This window comes from Corvus hawaiiensis, chromosome 5 (assembly GCF_020740725.1).
Source record: "Corvus hawaiiensis isolate bCorHaw1 chromosome 5, bCorHaw1.pri.cur, whole genome shotgun sequence".
In the NCBI taxonomy this organism is placed as follows: Eukaryota; Metazoa; Chordata; class Aves; order Passeriformes; family Corvidae; genus Corvus; species Corvus hawaiiensis.
This window is the reverse complement of record NC_063217.1, coordinates 50710750-50731263: the sequence shown is the minus strand read 5'-3', so window position 1 is coordinate 50731263 and position 20514 is coordinate 50710750. Positions and strand designations below refer to the sequence as shown.

Genomic DNA, 20514 nt, shown 5'->3' with positions numbered 1-20514 from the left:
GTTTCTCTAGCTGCCTACCTGAGTATGTCACCTTGTTCATCTGTCAGTCGCCTTCCACCAAAACTGATGGCATCCAAGTGACAAGTCACCATTGACAGGTAAGACTCAAGAGAGGTAAAAAGTTCATATCTCTTTGATTATTCCATCTCTGCACATGGCTACACCTGCTTCTTGCTCCTGGTCTATGGGAACACCAGTCATTTTTAACAAACTTACACTGGCAGCATTCATTCAAAACAAAGAAATACTAATTATACATTCAGACTGGTTTATTATCCATATAAGGTCCTACAGAATGTCTGTGACAGGGAGGGAACATGAATGTGGCAGGGAAGGGACATGACCTTATCACTTCCCAAACAGTAGCTCAAGATCCTCAAAAATAAGCCATCTCCCTTTTACACTGGGATTTTTTATTATTTATTGCTGTGACATAAAACCAGTCTGAGTCCTTATGCTTCACTTGCTGTTTGATTGAACCTACAGCACTTTATGTTTGACTTAAAATTATCTGTGATATTTATGAAAGGGTTTCTTAAATTTCCGCCTTGGGAGATTCACAGGTGAGCTTTAAAAATGCAAAGCAATGTATTTATGTGGCTGAAGTTCAGATGCTAATACCTTCCATACCCTTTACTGAAAGGTCATCTTGATTATTGCCCTAAATTCCAAGGTTAGCTTTTAAGGAAGGAGGACTGCCAAAACATTGGAAGGTATACCAAGAGAAACCAAAATTATCCCTTTCTAACCATTTTTGAGATGATGGTTAACATTTCACTGCCTGAACTTTTAATCTACATTGCAAGAAAAATGCAGCTTGCCTGTAGCATGTGTGCCTTTCCCATGACCACCAAAGCACAGTGAACAGAAGAGGGAGAGACTGATATTTTTTGGTATTTCCTTTATTAAAGAAAATAAGAGGAAACTGGAAATTTCTAGGATCTACTTTGTACTAGAAAATTCTTGGTAAGAGACCCATACAGTAAACTGTGAGGAAGACCCTGCTGGAGGGGGATCAGCCCTTACTCAGTTGCTTGGTTAGTAGGTGGAATCTGGTATTTTATAGCAATGCTGGTGGTGCTGTGTAGAGGGATTCCTTGTGGAACAGGGGCATATGATAGCCCAGGACAGTCTGGCCAACCCAGGGTTGCTGAGGAAGAACCCCTGAACTGGCCTCAGGCTGCAGGCAGGCCTGGAAGACACCTGGCAGCAGGCAGCCTTGAAAATCCTTGGTAAAGTTACACACTGGTCGGCTCCCCTGCTGCTTAGAGGCTGTCCCGTGGGAATAGGGCGTGAATCTCTGCAAAGTAGATATAAGTTGGTGTAAGTAAACAATAAAGGGAGAACGATGCTCAAATCCTATCGGTGTTCGTGTCGTTACTCTGGCCGGCTCCCCTGCACTCAGGACCCCCCTGCCAAAGTGCTGTGCACCGTGATAACTCTACACTGTTCTTTATACAGTCCAGTTTCAAAGAAAAAATACTGCCCATGTTCCAGTCCAAATCAAATTTCCCAAGCCTAACTTTGGAGATACAGCAGTGTGCATGCGGCTGTGGTACATGTCAGCTAAAATATTGCTGTGCTGAAGGGCATTAACTTTGCAACAGCTTTGCAGCCTGTTTGACTAGCATGGTGTTTGTTCCACTGATCTAAGTCACTGTGAGCCAACACAGAGAGGAATTTTGTGACTGATGTTCATTTTCTGAGTTTGGGGTGGAAAGAGGGATAGTGAGAATTCCATTTCACCTTCTATGATTGTTTGCCTGTCCTTCTATAAAATCTTTTTATATATATTAGCTAATTTCATTCAAATCTGACAAAGGGGCTGAGGTCTCATCAGGATTCTGTTCCTGATCTCCTGAGAGTTAGAAAATAAAAAAAAATGTGCTTTTCATTCAGATATCAGCCAGCTGATTAAGAGCTTCATGCCTACCCACTGTGAATAATTCTAACCCAATCTCAGCACAGCTCAGGAAAAGATAAATAAGGAACAGGAGAGGAAGCAGAGGATCCTGGAATGAAGCTGAGAAAAGGTGACAACAGGCATCAGAAGGTGACCTGAGATATTTATTTCCTTTAAATGAGAGGAAAGTGACAAGTCACAAATCTGTTGGAAATGCAGCTCCATTAGTTCCCCCACTCAAAACCAGCTTGTTTTCCATGAAATTTCTTACAAAATATTCTCATCACAATTAAGAATTGAATGTCCTTTTCTACAATGTAGCTACATGAAGATTATTTTTATTGAGACTGATTATCTCCTGGTGGAAATGCAAGGGAATTTAACACTGATACTAATTTGTACAGCTGCAATAATGTATGTGGGTTTTTTATGTTCATGATAACTGTTCTTGCTATTAAAACCTTCTGTAAAGATGGATGGAAAGAGTCAGAATGACTAATCTTCCCTCTCTTACTCATTGCAAATGAGAATTGCAGTCAGTTATCTGCTCTAACCTTGTTGTGACAAGGATTGTCACTCAGAGATACACAGATCCTTCTGGATACAGTGCTTTAAACAGAGTCTGCTGAAATCCATGACAACAGTCTCAAAGGTTTTCATACACATCGGTTTTATTAGTGCTCTGGCCTTAAGGCTGAAGATATTTTCTACAATTCCCTTGATTTTGATAATATTAAGAATGTGTAAACAGAATAAAGAGACAATTTTTTAAAAGTATGCTTTTAATACCACTAATGCAGATGTTTCTTGAAATGGTGGGAAAAACTAAACATAGAGTGGAAAGACTGAAAGACTTCATGCTTTCCCATACAGTATTTTTATACATAGCTGGTAGGATAGAAATTCTGCAATTTTCTCAGGGAAGTTGGAAACTTAAAAAATAGTGCTTTATTTGAATTGCTAATATTTGGAATTAATTGCCCCATGATCCTAGCCAGCAGACTATGTACAGGCACAATTTCTGAGCAGAAAATAAAAATCAAGTATACTCATATCTACAGAACTGGTAATTTTTGTTGTTGTTGTTGTTATTAATTGTCTTGTATGGTTCTTGGAAAGTCTATCCTTTTGCTTACCTAAAATATCTGTACACTTTACACAATATTTACTACCCATATTCTTTACTAAATACAACCATCAAATATTTTCTCTTCTGGATAAACACATTATTAGGCAGCATCTTAAAAATCACAAGTGAAGGAACAAAATGAAACTCTTAAAGGTAACCAGCATTCCCTTGGCAGGTCCGGTATCAGATATAAACTTAAAAAAAAAAATTTTTTTTAGGTGAATAAATACTTTTGGGTGGCCTTTATAGTCTGTTCATTTTTCATGCAATTTTCATGCAAATTTGTTTTCCTTTTTTTTTTTTGAGGGGTGGGATATTTGTATTTTTTCTGTAAGATCCTTGAACAGGGGATGGTACCTGTTATTTACAGTAAGCTGTAGCTCACTTGAGATCAATGAAACTCAGGAGCCAATTAACCATAAAATTCTCTAGAAATGATCAAGCATTCAAAATGGTGTAATGTCCTCTTAATTTACAGACCTTTGTGAGGAAATATATATACCCCATTGACCTATGCCTTTTGTGGGGATAGAGAAGGGTATTTTGTGTTTTCAGTTCCCATGCCTGATATGTCCCAGGCAGGATTGAAATATTTGAAGTTTTAACTTACTTTCTGTCTGAGACTCTTAAAACTTTCTTCATGTTCTATGTTTTTTGAAACTCCTCCACAGTCCCATGGGATAGGCTGACTCCTTGAAGAACAGCAGCAATAATATTTCAAGTAAAATAAAAACACAAAACATTTTCACAGAGTCACCAGACATCATTATCCCTCTTTTACATATTGTGAAATTACAGCATAGATATTAATGACTAGCCTAAGACCATAAAAATTCAGAGGCTGACTGGAAATAAAGTCTGACTTTTCTCATTGCCAGGCATCTGCCCTTTACAGTGAGCAGTTATTTACATGAATTCAGGTTTGGGTTTTCGTTTATTCTTTTACTGCTAACATGAACATGAGTTGCGTGAGTATAATATGATGTTAAATTCAGTGCGATATATAAAGAAGTAAGAAGTAAGGTTTATTGTTGTGCATGGAAGGAGTTATTACTTTAGAATCAGCCATGCATTGCTCATGGATTGTACATTAGATTCATTTCCAATAGATGAGTGATATTTAATGGAGCTGTTTTACATTAAATGTAGCTTTGGGAGGTCTAATGAACAATTACAGCAGACTCCATGGGAATTTTGAGACAGAGAGCAGAAGTAACAGATGCTGCATGCTTGAAAAAGATATTTTAATCAAATATGATTCTCATTTTGCAACAATGGTGAGGCTCATCACAGAAAAAAAACCAAACCATTTTTCTGGCTGATTAACAGGCAGTATACATAAGTACCAAATATTCATGGTATAATACAGAAAAGTTCTGGATATGCTCTCACATATTTGACCCCCCAGATTCTATAAACTGCTTTATTCCAGGGAAACTTGGAACTGAGATGCTTTAAGTCAGCTAACAGCATGGATAAATATAACATGCTTCTTTCCTTTTTCTTTCTTTTCCTTTTTCTTTTAGACCTCTACATTCAAGAAAAATAAAACTTTTATGTATATGCAGTTATTTTTTAATTTCATTTCTTGGGGCAGAAAGCAGCTGTCTTCTGTAAGCTACACTCACTCTTCAGTTTCTGACTTCACCATCCAAAAAACTGTAGCAGAAGACCAGAAGAGATCAAGTTCTGAGTCATGGGGCTTTATAGAGCAGTGCAACAGTTTGTTTTCACTATTGTGTTTCAGATATATGTTTGAACTTCACTGATCTCAAATGAATCTCAAAGTCTGATAGCAATGACCTTCAATTTTAGTGTAGACTAACGAACTGCTTGCTTTTCTTAGGCTGCTGCCATAAAATACAGCACTTCTCCTGGCAGAAAAATACACTGGTGGCTAATGAGGACACAAACTCTAGGTCTAGACTAGTGCCAGCCAAATAGGCAAATAAGAGCACTAAAACTTTGACTGTCCTATTTCAAATATTTTCCTCTTACAAAGACAATCAAATAAAAATCTGGTGATAAACTATTATTTCTTTTGGTCCTTATCAAAACAGAGGAGGCTTGAGGAAGGTTTTTATCTTCTTTGAGATATTTTTAAAAAGAGCACTACATATATATTACTGAAAGTGTTTTTCATTTGGTTAGGTTAAGAGAAAAAAGAAACACTCAAACTATAAACACACTTCTAAGTTTGTAAATTTTATTTGGTGCACTGGCAATACTTTAAAATGAGTCTTATTTTTATGAGTATGGCTTGCTGCTGTGTGGAAAACTAAATTGTTACTGGAACTGAATAAACACCACATGAATCTTTAAATACAATTTCAAACATACTGTAGTGAGGTAAATAAATCTCATAATTACCATGCAAGATTAGCCATAAAATCCTGTTAGGACACTATTTTATACTCTTACAGAAACCAACACAATCAAAAGCATTTTCAGGGACTTTATGGAAATCTAGTTTCCATAACCATTCTGAGCAATAGGTGAAAAGTGGGTGAAAATAACTTTACATGTGATATTTACATTTAAGACAATGGGCTGGTCTCCAAGAACCATGCAATGTTATGCAAGTGCAATGCTTCTTGAGTTGCACATTGCCCTGGGACACAGGCACTGATACAGAGCTCTCGATGGAAAGTGGCTTTAAAACAACTAACTAATGCAGCAAACTGAGAATTAAGAAAATACATCATTGTGCAGTTTTATGCTTTGTTTCACTCTGGTAGCCACTGAATGATGCCTTCAATGCTGCTACAACATCTTTTCATGAGGAAAAACGGGCAAATGCAGAAAGCTTTCTAAGATTAGAAGTTAATACATGAGAATTATAGAATGGTTTATGTTGCAAGGGACCATAGAGTTTAAGTAGTTCCAACCCCCCTGCCATGGACAGGTAATCTTCCACTAGACCAGGTTTCTCAGAGCCCCATCCAGCCGGGACTTGAACACTTCCAGGGATGGGGCATCCACTGTTTCTCTGGGCAACCTGTTCGAGTGCCTCACCACCCTCACAATAAAGAATTTCTTCCTAGCAGCTCATCTAAACCTGCCCTCTTTCAGTTTGTAGCCATTCCCTCTTGTCTTATCACTGCTTGCCCTTGTAAAAAGTCGCTCTCTAGCCTTACTCTAGGCCCCCTTTATATGTTAGAAGGCTGGTGTAACTTCTCCCCAGAGCATTCCCTTCTCCAGGCAAAACAGCCTCAACTCTCAGTCTGTTTTCACAGGAGAGGTGTTCCAGCTCTCCTACCATGTTTGTGGCTCTTTATGGGCTTGCTGCAAGAGGCCCATGTCTTTCTTGTGTTGAGGTCCCTAGAGCTGGATGCAGTACTTCCAGGTGGGGTCTCATGAAGACAGAGTAGAGGGACAGAATCACCTCCCTTGATTTGCTGGCTACTCTGCTTTGGACGCAGCCCAGGATGTGATTGGTTTTCTGGGCTGTGACCACACATTGCCAAGACATTGAGCTGCTTGTACTCCAACACACATAAATCTTTCTCCTTAGGGTTGCTCTCAGTCCATTCTCTTCCCAGCCTCTACTTGTGCTCTGCATTGCCCCAACCCTTACACTTGGCCTTGCTGAACTTTATGGGTTTTGCACAGGTCTACCTTTCAAGCCTGTCCAGGTCTCTCTGGGTGGCTTCAAGTTCCTTAAATCTCTTATGACTTGTCTTGTGCTCTTCTGAGGAAGTTCAACTATTGCCAAAATATCTGTTGGTATTGACAGCTGAAGTGTTAGAGGCCGTGAAGGGCTGCATCTCTCACAACATTTATTGCAGGTAGCTGCTGTTTGCAGGTTTTTGGCATTCTTCTTTGAGGCACATAATTCTCACGTAGATTTAACAGCGGCTTATGTATTCCTCTTAAAGTAGAGGGAGAAACAGGTGTCTAAAATACTATTCTATTGTTTAATTCTATATTAGCTCTCTAAAATCCCAGCAATCCATGTCCCACTTTTAAGTTAAGTTTGAGCTTCTCTCTGCAAAATTAGCTGTATGTAAAATTTCTTCTAAAAGTTGCTTTGAATGCCAAATGCTGCTATGGTGCTTGTATATCAGAAAGAATTGTATGAACTATTATAATCTGTAATGTAGAGTTACCAAGACCCTTTATTGAGCATTTGAGTTTAATCTCTGTATGCTGTTTACTTTATTACCATTTTAATTTTACTACTTTCAAGAACATTAAGTAATAACAATTATAAATTAAATAAGGTAAGGCTGTTATGACTCATTGACTCAATTTGCAGAGAAGTTAGCTCTTTAACTGGCTCTAAATTTCAAGAAATGTGAAGAATGAGCTCAAAAACAAACATCAAGAGAGATCTTGAGAGGAACTTGCAATTAGAAATATAAACATAAAAGTTAAGCAAAGATTTGATATTTGTAGACAACATGAACTCACAGATGCTTCATAACAGTTGCTCTCCTAACTATGAAAGGTCTTCTGACATCCCACACCCAACATCATGGAGGCACATGTGATATGACCATAATGGACTCATCCTAAAAAATATAGTGGGAGGAAAAGCAAGAAAATTGTGATGCAAAACTTATTCTGGCTTCACCTTGGAGTGCTGCATTGTAGTCAAAGCTGTAACATGGTGGGACAAAAAGAGTCCTCTGATGGCAGCACAGAATGGGGGCAAATATGTGCAAGGTCCCAAGGCTACTGCTGACAGTGCTAGAGGAAAGGGCTTACATCCCCAATGACAGCTAAAAGGTAAGCCAAAGTAAGACAGAGGTGGCCCAGGTAAGCCAAAATGAGTGGAAATTTGATTATGAGAAAGAAAAGAAGTTGCTTCAGGTACCAAAGAATCAGTAGAAACCGATATTGTCCTTGTAGGTATTGTTCTTTCCAGTGATAAAAGGACCTGACAGGACTTACACACATGGGGCTGTAAACATCTTCAGAGGCATTTCCAGAACATCCCCTGCTGCACATGCACATGCCTCCACACACTCACATGTAAAACACCGCCCTTACATTTTCTTTTGACCCCTTCCCATCCCATTAAACAAGCAGCAGTCGGGGTAACACAAGGAGTTTGACTGGAAGAGAAACTCTCAGCTAGCTGTAGCCCAAAAAATTAATTGAAGGGTCCCCCCTCTTGAAATTGTTCCCATTAGACCATTTATTTTATGTTGTCCCCACAGAATTACAAAAATAAACATTTTTATCATTTCTAACATAATCCCATTGCAAATACCACAGACAACTGATGCAGTAGAAAAACTGTTCCCTTGACAGTAATTACATAAATATTACCAGAAAATACTGCTTCCTCATTTTGCAATGATGCTAAATAATGATGCCTTTCCTGAGGAGACCATGAAGACAGCAGAGGAGTATGATAACTAACTAGCTATCTAAAGGACAATTGAAAGGAGAAAGAGAGTTATTAAGCTATTCTCTATCTCCATAGAGGGTAGGATAAGAAACAATGGTTTTAAACTGTGGCAAGGGACACTTGGATTAGACATTTAGGAAAAATTCCACAGGCAAATGTAGAATAACATGAGAACAGAGTGCCTGGGGATGTTGTAGAGTCGCTGTCACTTGGGGTTTTTAAGAATAAGAGACAAATATCTGTCAGGAATGACACAGGGTATAGCTTGCTCCTGCTTTGGGGCATGGGGGAAGGACCAGAGGGCTTCCTGGAAGTCCAGTCAAGATGAAGTATTTGGCAATGCCTAAACAGAGGGAGAAAATATGATGTGTTTAAAATCTATTTCAAAGTATTTGAAATGAGGTTGGGTGAAATCTGGATTTGTTATTTTAATTTGGACTGTAACTGACCTACAAATTATAAAACAAAATAAATCAGCAAATACAATATCCCCTGTCATCTACAATCAGGTTTCAGGGTTTTTTTCAGTTTATTTACTGAATAAAATTCAGTTACAATCAGGTTTCAGGTTTTTTTTCAGTTTATTTACTGAATAAAATTCAGTATGCCTTTTGCAGGAATATGATTTTAATACAGGTTTTCTACATCTGAAGGAACAAATACAACTTTATATAGTTAAATGTGTGTGCTATACTAAATGAATTCCTATCTTTAGAAGCATTTTGCAGTCACAGGGGACAAAACGTGACATTTACTTTGCTTTATGCTCATAGAAGGTAATAAGAAGGATAGATAGTTCAAGTGCTTTTGTAACTATTTCACCTGTAGACTGCTCCCCTGGCTGTTAATGTAAGTGGTTCTCTGACTCATTTGGAATTACTTCACAGTCTTGGATATGTGGATGAAATAGTTTCATTGACACCTGAATTGTAAGCGATGCATTGATCCAAGCACTACTATGAAATGGTTGCAGCTAGCCTTTCAGCAAGCTGGATATTTACAAAAATTGGTTACATAAATGCAAGTTTTTCCCTGGATTTTTTTTTCATTCTCTAAATGCAATGTTTTGAAAAAAGAAAAAAGCTGGTTTTTTACATTAGATCTGGAAAAGAATCAAAGCAATGAATTTAGGTCATCCTTAAATTAGTTGGAAAACCATATAATCGGTCATAGCACGAGGTTTATCTATATGGAGTATCCATGATACATACATACATATATATAAAATTCAATATTTATCCTTGGTATGGGCACAACATTTATCTTTGGCTTTACCATACTGTAGCACAAAACCTGACCTACAAAATCTATCCAGACACTGTTTACAGTCTGTTAGCTGTGGTTTTACTCTAGTTACATACTGCTCAGTGGTCACCTTCTATTAAACCTTTGGGGTTTTTAACCCCTTTGCACAGGGGTAGATAGTGGGGTTGGGAAGATGGATGTGGCATGAGCCATTGGGAGAACCTTCGTGTGGTATGACTGAAACTGTCTTTGGAATATGGACGGGGTAAAAAACCACTAAAAAAGGTGCATGAACTGCTACAGTCCTTAGTCCTCCATCTCTTATCTTAGGAACAAACATGAAGGAGAAGAGAATTTTCTTTTCAAGTCTTTTTTCTTAGCAAATATCTGAAAAGATGTCATGCCAGACATGATCTCTTAATTACATCAGTATTGAAACAACCCAGAGGATCTCTGACCACAATGATGCAGTCTTTCTTTTGCCAAGAAAATAGTACAGAGACTAATGAGAATTACTCAGCTGCTTTATCTGAGACATAGGTTCTGTTTCCTGTATGAAAAACAGTGAAGAAAATCCCAGTCAGGTAGCACAAGACAGAAAAAAAGAGTACAGAAGAGAAAAAAATAAGGGCAAAGAGAAAGTAAAAAGGCAAGAAAAGAAGAAAGATATAGAGAAATTAAAGGATAAACGGAAACAGAAGTGTAGAAAGGTAAGGAAGCAGTGGGAGAGGAGAGGAGAGGAGAGGAGAGGAGAGGAGAGGAGAGGAGAGGAGAGGAGAGGAGAGGAGAGGAGAGGAGAGGAGAGGAGAGGAGAGGAGAGGAGAGGAGAGGAGAGGAGAGGAGAGGAGAGGAGAGGAGAGGAGAGGAGAGGAGAGGAGAGGAGAGGAGAGGAGAGGAGAGGAGAGGAGAGGAGAGGAGAGGAGAGGAGAGGAGAGGAGCTCAGGAAGGAAAAGAGAAAAGACAGAAAGATGAATAACAGGGAGATGGAAAGGTGGGAAGGGGTGAAAGAGTGGGACTAAAAGGTCTCTAGTCAAGACAGAGAAAGAAAGTAGGAAAGAGAAACAAAAGAACCTTATTTCAAATTTTCCCTTCTCAGAAATAGAAAAGATTTTCTGTGAAAGAATACCCTGAGCTAAAACATGAGCTTATAGTTGTGTTCATTTAGAGAACCTGTAAAATTTTTATGCAGGAGAACAGCCAACCATCACAGTGTCTTGGAAAACTACCAGTTTCTCAGGTGATAAATGACATTATCGGTAATCACTTCAGGAGAGCTCAGTTCAGCGGTAATAACTGAGTACACACTTTTAATATGGAGTAATCATTACATTTTGGGAAGGTGAGTGAAAAATTTTCTACCAAGAAAATATACCCCTTAATTCCACTCTCCAACCAACATCAGATCCCTCTTACAATGGACAGATACACTCTAGCTTGAGATCACTTGCAATTATCCTGCATCTTAACAGTAGAGAATGAACACAAGCAAAGGGCTTCTGCAGAATATATGAATTCTGAAAATAAGACCATGGAAAAACAAGTACTTCTGATTTAGGGTTTTTTAGATTTGTTTAGGGATGGGAATTAATCTGTGCTATTTGGCACTTCCTTTGCATCAGCTTTGCCAAAGTTATTATTTCTACCAGCCATCTTCTCGACACCATTTAAGTGTCTCTCAAACATGTTGTTAATCCAGACTGATATACTACAAACACATCTCAATTTTCCTATTTTGCTCGAAGCCTGCCTCAGCAAGTACTTGTTGTGCCTAGAGTATATAGTTCTTTGGCAGGTTCTAGTACTCAGGTCAATTGTAGTATGCTCACAAATCTCAGAAATCCTTCAGGATACTGCTAAACCCGTCAAACTTGAGGAAATCCTATAGCTACATAAACAGAGAAAGCACAGATGCTTGTAAAATTACCGAAGAACAGCATCTGTCATGGAAGTAATTCCTAATAGTGAGATTATGTGAGGAATGAGACAACTCTTGGTTCTTAATTAAAATAATTAAGAACAATTTATTAAAAGAACAATCAGAAAAAAAAAATTGCAAGTACAAAAGAATTACAAAGCCAAAAAAAAAAAACCCACAACACAACACGGGTCTGCAGTGATTAGAGACCTTGTTGGCTGAACTGGTTCAAAAGTCCCAAAGCAGAGACCTTACAACGCTGGGGTGACTTCAGCTAGCCCAAAGTCAGAATGGTTAAACTGCCTTTTGAAAGAGGTAGAGGCCTGTGCTCCCAGCACTAGGCTTCACCAGCAGATATTCTGAGATGAAAATGGCCCCTCCGAGCTGGTGGCCAGCAGTTTTATAGAGTCTGGGTCCCGCCCATGACCGCCCACTGTCCAGCCCCCATGGTCCTGGATGATTGGTGGTGTCTTGAGGTGAGGTAATCTCAGGCTGCCAATGGCTCGCTGTTATCTAGGGGAAAGATGTCATTGGCTCCAAAGGCAGGAAAAGTCCTCATTAATATTCCAGATTGCCATGATGCTGAGTTGCAGGCGAACAGCCGGGTTCTAAAAATAGCTCCCTGTCAGTTAGAAGGTCTCCTTTTTGGCAAAGCTTAAAACTCACTCAAAACTTACAAAGGTTAAGAACACTTGGTAAAAGGTTTAAAACTGGGCTGTAAGTATTTCAGAGAACTCTTAAAAACAGGGTAATTAACTTGGACACATACAGGAATTAAGACATTGTGGGTTTTTACACTTTTTAGGGACTAAAGAAGGGAACAAACTTGTGGAACTTAATATTAACAAAGGATTTTTAACAAGGAATTATGTAGAACACTTTAATCAACTAATCGGGAGTAACTTTGGAACTTAATAACTCTCAACTGGGTTGATGGGTAATTTGAATAAACAATAATTAAACAATTAACAATTAAAAGGTGAAAACACTTAATATGCTAAGGCCAACACTCCATTTCATATATGACAATTATTCTTTTTTCCACCTTATATAAAGCAAAATATTATCACTACATGAAATACCATTGAGATGCACACACTTTGTGTCATGATGTGTCTGCATTTCAATGAAAACATGCTTTCAGATAATTAAGAAAGGGATATTTGCATGTTTTACCTGTTTTACAATTTTTATTGTTGTGGTGGATATATAAAAGAACTCTTTATATTTTCACAATCATTGTTTAACTCTACAATGTAGCCTAGGTTTGGAAACCACATATTATACTTACTGCTTACTTAAGCATTGCCAATGCTCCTTGAAGTAATTTTTTCCAAGAAGGTTGGTTGTTTTCAAAGAAGCACTTTTGCTACTCTGACTATGCAATTCATTGTCTTTTCAGAACAATTTGAAATATGTTTTCATAAAATGAAGGACTGATGCTCACATTAGGATTTAACCCCATATGTAGATATAGCAATATAGCAATGATTACTGATAATTTGAGCAGCCATAATTTTTTAAAAACCCTTGAAATTAGTGAATGGCATGTTGTGATGACAAAGTGATCTATTTGACAGATATAACCCACTTGTTGCATAGTTGTTTTGCTCTTCATGCTTGTTTCCATACACTTAAATACTTGCCACTATTGGATAAATATTAATTTTGCCTCTTCTTTTCCTGAATTAATGCAAAAGAAGATTAGAAGAAATGTCTGGAAGAAAGAACTGTAGAAATGAAGAAAAGTGCTATTTTCTAACTAAGAAGACTAACATCTATCAAAACATGCAGGCCTTGTTCTGCTTCCATTAGCTGTAAGGGATACCTATTAGTAAATTAGCACCACTATTCGGCTGGTTTTTTCCAACTCCAAGGTCTCTTAATTCAATATGAACACAGTACACAAAATCCTTGCTGGTTGTTCAGTATAATCCCTTCCATTTGTACACCTCCTCTCCAAACTTTCCTCAGTGGTTGTTCATGTAGGGTACAGGTGGACCTGGTAGCATAACCTCCTGCAAGATGGGCATTGATTTGCTTCAAACCTGAGTAAACACTGAAATTAGAGGGAAAAAGGCTTAGCAGATTGATGGAGCTTTGCTGAGCAAAGGGAGACAAGACTCATGAATAGATATTAAATTGAGCTATAGTATCAACATAGAAAACGAGGTGAGAGACCTATTAAAATCTCTCCAAATCATAAAAAAGATCTAGCTGAGCATATGATGTGATGTGCATGTGAAATAGGGATCTGCTTTTTGATCCCTTGCTCCTGAAGAGTTTGAAGGCTTTTTCCCTGTGTGCATGCTCTCCACACAAACCTCTCTGGGTGCCAGGCCAACAGCAGGAATACTGTCTGGATACAGAATCCAGTGGAGCTGATGTGCCTTGAGCAGAGCAGGCTAAAATAAGAGAAAAATTATCTTAGTAGCAGCCATGTATTTCACAAAGTACCCCTTGCTTCTGTTCAGTACAAACACTTATCCTTTTGATTTATACTAAAATGGAGCAAGATGTACAGGAAACAGACAACTGTGATGTTGATGTCATTAGTATTACAGAGATATTTACTGGTGCTTGATTTTTTAGTTCAATGGAAATAAGAGATAATGTCAATGAAAATCTGTGAGTTACAGTATATTTTCATGTGTAGCTATAAAAGGCACCTGTTTTCTTAAACAACTTTACTTGAGGAATAAAATATAGCTTTTGAATATTCTGACCCCTAAGCAGTGAAAGCAAAACACTTTCATGCTTGTGAAGCATCACATAGTACATCTTGCCATTTTTGTATTTGTCCTTAGGCATCACTATGGCCGGTGCTAGAGACAAGATATTGCATTAGATGTGCATTTGTTCTGATTCACTACTGATGTATGTCCTTATGTCATGTTGGCATTCCTAACTTTGAACATCTGAACTGTGAAAAAGCAGAGGAAAATTTTGAAGAAATGCAAAGAATTTTTCCGTTGCTTTTTGACCTGCCTTACCAATGTGTTTTTGTTTTTCTTTCTAAAATGTGAATAGTGCAAAAGATGATCTATTTTTGTGATTCTAACAGCATATTTTGCCTGTCAACTGTATTTCCTACGTCTTAATAACATGTAGAAAAAAAAAATTAGTTATTTTTCACTAAACCAATTTATTTGTTCCTAAACTATTACTTCTTAATACAATAGTAATTATTCTTTCAGACTGTTTATATATTTTTGTAGTTCTACAAACTTCATTAGATATAATAGTAATGAGCTGACTTAGGCCTTAAGGTTCAGTTTTATCTCCAGCATAACATGTAGCTTTAGATAATTTTATATAGTGTGGGTGGTCTTAGTTCTATGTAAAAAATCGCCATTTCATATCCTTTTTTCTTAAAAATAATATTTTGTACATTCTCCCAGCTCTAAGAAAGACAATTCTGAATTTATCCTGAGGTTCTTATATAGGTCCCAGTGCTGAAATGTCAGTTACTGTCAAGTAGCATTAGCATAAAAATGGAAAATTTCTAATGCAAACTACTTTTTGGCAGATGATTGGTGGACAAGGAAAAGGCAGTTTTTTCTTCAGTGAGGGATATAGTCATCATAGATATAAATATCATAGATATTTAATCTCCCACACATTTTGATTGATAGCTTTTTACAATTACATCGAGTCAGAAAACACAACCAGTAAGTATTTCTTAATAGCCTGGAAATTCTTTTGCAAATAGAGTTCTCACTATAGAAAACAACTCTCCCACCCCAAACTAGCCCATCAACATCCTGTGTACAACGAAAATCCATTTTTGAACTTTCAAGAAGCAAAACACTCTCTGATTACTTTTCTCCTTCCACTTACTTGTGCCTGTTTATCCTACCTTGAGCACATTTGCTCTTGCACAGCTCCATATGCTCTAAGATTCTGCTTGTCTTAACGTGCTTTCTATAGTGACTACCAACACTACTTCTCTAAGAATTTTTGTTTTTTCTTATTTAGCAGAGTAGGGAAACTATGAGTTGAGAAAATGGTGGGCAGATTAAGAGATCTGAGCTTTCTGCTCATGAGGAATTTGGTTAGGCTTGCACAATGTGTCATTCCCATTGCTTAGGCCTGGCAAGTTACAGGTAACAGGTTTGGAAATATGTTTTTTTCTTCTTTACTTCATGTGCACTTAATTTCCAGGAATCTTTAGTGATCTGGTTCTGTGTGAATCCTTCTGCCTGTCCTGAGATTTCTAAAACACCAGGGACTCTCTCTCAAATATCTCCTTACTATGCTGGATATGAGACTGAAACAATCATACTCTTATGTCAATAACATACAGTTCTGCAAAATCTCAAAAGATTTATTACACAATCAGATGCTGATTCATCCTTCTCTTGCTTTTGAAACTGTGTTTGCTATAAAAATCACATTGCAGCAAGCATAAAATATTAATCTAGTCCTTCTTTACTGTATTCAGTTTCATCTGTGTAGCTGTGAGGATTCTGGGCAGGATGATATTCTCTTTGGCAGGGATTTCATCAACAGATGCTGCTATCCAAAGTGCTTGAGAGCATAAGGGAAATTGAAGGAAGGAGATGGGGGCAAACCTGGCTGCCCATAGGGCTCACATTTGACACAAGTCATTCTGTAGGCATCAACACACCCAGTGTAGTGCATATCCCCTGATCCTTCTGGACACAAACTGAGAGGAGCACAAAGACAGGTCTGACATCACATCTTGGGTGCTCCCCTCACCAGGAGTCCATACTCCCTATCTTCTTGTGCGATCCTCATGGGGGCTTTTTGGAGAAGAGCTGGGCCAGATATACCTGTTCTGAATGTTTCCTGGTCACTTCTGTAGGCAGTTCCAGGTCAGAAGGAAAACTTCTTTGTGCTACTTCATGTGTAGCACAAAGAGGTGAAGCTGCCTGAGGATGCTCCTGAGAACACTTCTGAAACTGATAGCACCAGGGTAAGGCTGAATTTGAAAGCGATGCCCCTGCTCTTCTTCAGCAAATTTGTGAGGGATCACAAGTCCATAGATTGTAGTCTTACATGTTAAATAGAGCCTCTTCAACAGCAACGAAATGAGAAGTCTTAGAAATGAAAAATGTGATTACCTAAGACTGTCCTAATCTAAACAGGGAGAGGTCGTTTATAGCTTAGCACCTTACCTTCTTTACCTTAGTGCCAAAATCCAAAAAAGAAAGTGACAGGATTAATAGAAGACATTAATAGAAGTCACAGTATGAGACTTTATTCATCTTTTCTTTGATAATGTCTAAAAGACTGAAATATTATTTATTTCACATACATATTTTTGGAAGCTCTTTAATTGCTGCCAGAATTTCTCACTGAAACTTGGCTTGGAAAACAGAGTAACTGCTTTGCCAGCAAGCAGTCATAAATAATGCTTATACAGTGATGCTAGAACCCAGTAGATATTGTTATCGATTACATGATTGCCTTTTAAGAATTCCAAATGCAGACAATCACAATTCCTTTATTAAGCTGAGGTTACTCGAAGTCCTCATTGCAATTAATTTCTATTTAAGATTTGTTATACAAGGAGAACTAATAACTTCTCTGGTACATTTAAATCATCACTGAAATTTTTATTGTTGTGCACCAGTATTTTAATAATAACAATAAAATGAATAGTTATTCCTTTAACAGAAATAATATTTAACAATACAGAATGATTGGAGAAAATTAATAGAGCAACTGTGCTTTCTTTCATAAAGCAAGATAAATAGGCAAGACACCACTGGTAACAGTAGCTGTGTTCTCTTTAGTTAGTATTTCCAAAGATTGTCCAGGATTAAAATCTTTTTTAAAGCATGTGTAGATATGCTTTGGCTCTCCAAGAGTGATGGAGGTATTTACATTCTTCTCCTGTGTAGGCTTTAACTACTTTTACCTAATGTTGAATTCATCTCCATGCTGTTTGTAGATTTGATTCTAAGATACTGCAAAGAGTGGCAAAGAGTTAGAGATGAGACAGAAAAATATTGCAGTGGGAATGCACACTCTGTGACTAATTGGTCTTACATGTGAACTCTCTAAGGCATCCCTGTAATTACACTGGAGATGAACCTCTGGATCTCCCTGAAGGGGTTCTCAGGCTTCCCATGAGGGAGGCATCAGCCCACTGGCTTTTTGTCATGTGGCCTGCATTGCATTTTGCATTGGTATCTGGATAAGCACGTACTATACATTGAATCCTAACTATTTAGAAATAATGAGAAGCTCAGGGCCAATCTAGCAGTGCTGATATGAGCAAAAGGTTAGTTTAAGAGCACTGATGCAACTGGTAGACTTCTGAGTAACTAGGTGGTGTAAATTAGATTATATTCAATATATATTGCTATATAACTAGGTTTAAGACTGAAAGAGAAAGTGTTTTTGACAGAGCTTATTCAGCTGTTCTTGGAAGCCTGTATGAAATGGCAGCACAACTATTTTGCATCAAGAGAGAACTAGATGTAATTTAGAAAGAAAAAGGAATAAATATGTCACTTTGATTTTTTTTTTCTTGGCTCCATATTGTTCTCTTGGGTAATGCATTTCACTTTTGCTGTTCCTTGAGGAATAGCAAGCAACCGAGGTCAGGATTTAAATTTGCCTAAATACTTTCAGAATGCTTTTCTATCTCCAAAAGGGTAAGTGTACCAGGATACTTTTACTTATAAATGAATGTATATTAGTCAGGTCTCTTGTTTCTTCTGCCTCATACCTTACACAGACAACCTGCAATTCCAATAAAAAAGAAAATTTTTATTTGCTCTTTAAATAGATTTAGTCACTGTTAATGAAAAAAATAAAGGTAGTGAGAGGTAATTAGACATAGAAAAAAAGGCAGTAGCAACATATTTAGAAAGCATGCCAAAATATAATAATGCATTCTTTCCAGTGTAAGTATGTGTGGAATAGCTACTGATTTATAAATGAAACTGTCAAAAATATGGTGTAGTGCTCACTGGCAATAGTTACATTCCATCTAGCAAGGGGATGAACGTGGTCATTAGCAATTAAATACAACTCCCTGAACATAAAAATGAAACCCTGTTTAAAGGTACTGGCCAAGTGAAATGAATGAAAAAATCCCAAGTGATCTCTGTTATCACTCAGTAGGCTTCAGACCTGATATATGTCTGAAAACTGCATTCTTTCACCCCCACCCTCCAGCTGCTTAGGGGGACATATCACCTGAGCAGCACAAACACAGCATTTCACAGAGGATGTCAAAGAAAAAGAAATATCCCCCAAAGTCTGCAAGAAAATGTGGAAACCTATAGAAAAAAACATAATAGTACATGTTTTTCTATCATGTCAGAAAAGAAATAGAGTAAGAATATCACACATTTTAGCATGTGACATCTGCCAATTACCTCCATATCATGAAAGGGAATTTTTAGCATTGTCAAAAAACAATCATGTTCTTTCTATCATCTTTGAAACATCCCATTTTCATTCTCTTCCTTTCTGTGCTCCTCCTTCTCTGTCTTTCATTTCTCTGCAGCTAAAGAAAGAGCTAGGAAATAAATAATGTATGAGAAAGGGGAAAAAAAAAGGAATTAGGGTTTATTTATAAGGAACAATAGCTTAATTCATGAAGCAATCTTTAAAATGCCTGAGCCTTGCAGTTGGTGGTGAGGGTAAAACCTTATCAGGGTTAGGCATAGAGCCAATATAATAAAGATTCCAGAAGTGAGCCATCAATAAAAGAGGATTTTAAGACTCAGAAACTTGCTGGGCTTGCTTTTCTCCTTTAGGCAAGCCTCCCCTTTTCTACCTTAGCCTGACTCTTCCAGTATCTCTAACCCACATAAATCCCTGCTCCAGCTCCCTTTTCTGTGTGCTTTGAGGCTTCCACATGGAGGATATCCTATTGACACTACACCCAGTATGCCAGCCTGCCAAACATTAGCCATGTAAGGAAGGCTGGTTCCCTTTCCTTTGTTGGTCACTTACATAAAAGCAAAGAGCAAGTGGATGCAAAAGCTGTGTGTTCAGTGGACACGCATTAAAGGGTGACATACTGCAATATTTTGTGTGGCTCATGTAGATTTCTTTGCTCCATGAATCCAGTATTACTTTATCAAATACAAATACATCCCTTACAGCCACTGAACCCCTTCCTTGAGGGAAAATGACTCAGCATGTCTGACTCACCTGTTGGGATATGCCAGAGCCAGGTGCTCACCACACCCCAGCTTTTCCTCTCCATCCCCCAGCAACAGCTCCCTATTTGTACAAACCAAGGGGGAATGGTGTCAAGAATCAATTAGTGGGGAATTTCTGAATGCAGAGTTACTTGTTGCCTAGCAGCAGCCCAGCAAGCTGGGCTTGACTTTGATTCATTTAACCCCTAACTAACCTGGGTTGACCGATTATTTTTCATCATCACCTTCCAGTGCTCTCTCAGTGAGTCTGGAAGGATGAAATGCCTGGAATATTCTCTGCTGTTTTCAGGTGGGTCCTTGCCTCCATTCAGTTGACCAAAATGTAGAGTGGATAGAATTTGTGGTGCTTCATTTCAGAAATCCTGCAGAAGACTTTCCATGATACCAAGCCTCCTTTTTGAAAGTAAGGAGCAGGACTGAAACTCCTCTGTGTTCCAGAGCTGGGCACTGGCCATCCAGATCATCTCACAGCCACAGACTGGGATGGACATGGCTTCAGGAGGACAGGCAGAGTCTCACCAAGGCTCAGAAAACATTGAGTTATACTTCTGCTGAAAATTCATATCTCAATCTCTGTTCTTCTTCCTTAATAATTAATTCAGCAGAGAGAAAAAGATTGTTCATTTGCATAACTAAATTTTTCAGTCACAGCAATCAGCCTATTAATAGAAACCCATCTATTTTTCTGTCTATCAACTTACATAAAACACTGTGTTGTCTTTTAAGACATGATATTTTGAAGGTCAGTAGCCCATGAACAACAGATTTAGAGGCAGAGAAATAGCTTGATCCTCAAATTCAGAATACACT

At 38.0% G+C, this 20514-nt stretch overlaps 1 long non-coding RNA gene across 1 annotated transcript; it reads right to left on the bottom strand.

Moving 5' to 3' along the window:
- Positions 1–924: 924 nt before the first annotated feature.
- Positions 925–20301, bottom strand: LOC125326813. The gene is made up of 3 exons (XR_007204015.1): positions 19694–20301; positions 7446–7546; positions 925–1300 (listed from the first exon to the last, which is right to left on the bottom strand). It is a non-coding gene; the product is annotated as an uncharacterized LOC125326813 (long non-coding RNA).
- Between the last annotated feature and the right edge of the window lie 213 nt (positions 20302–20514).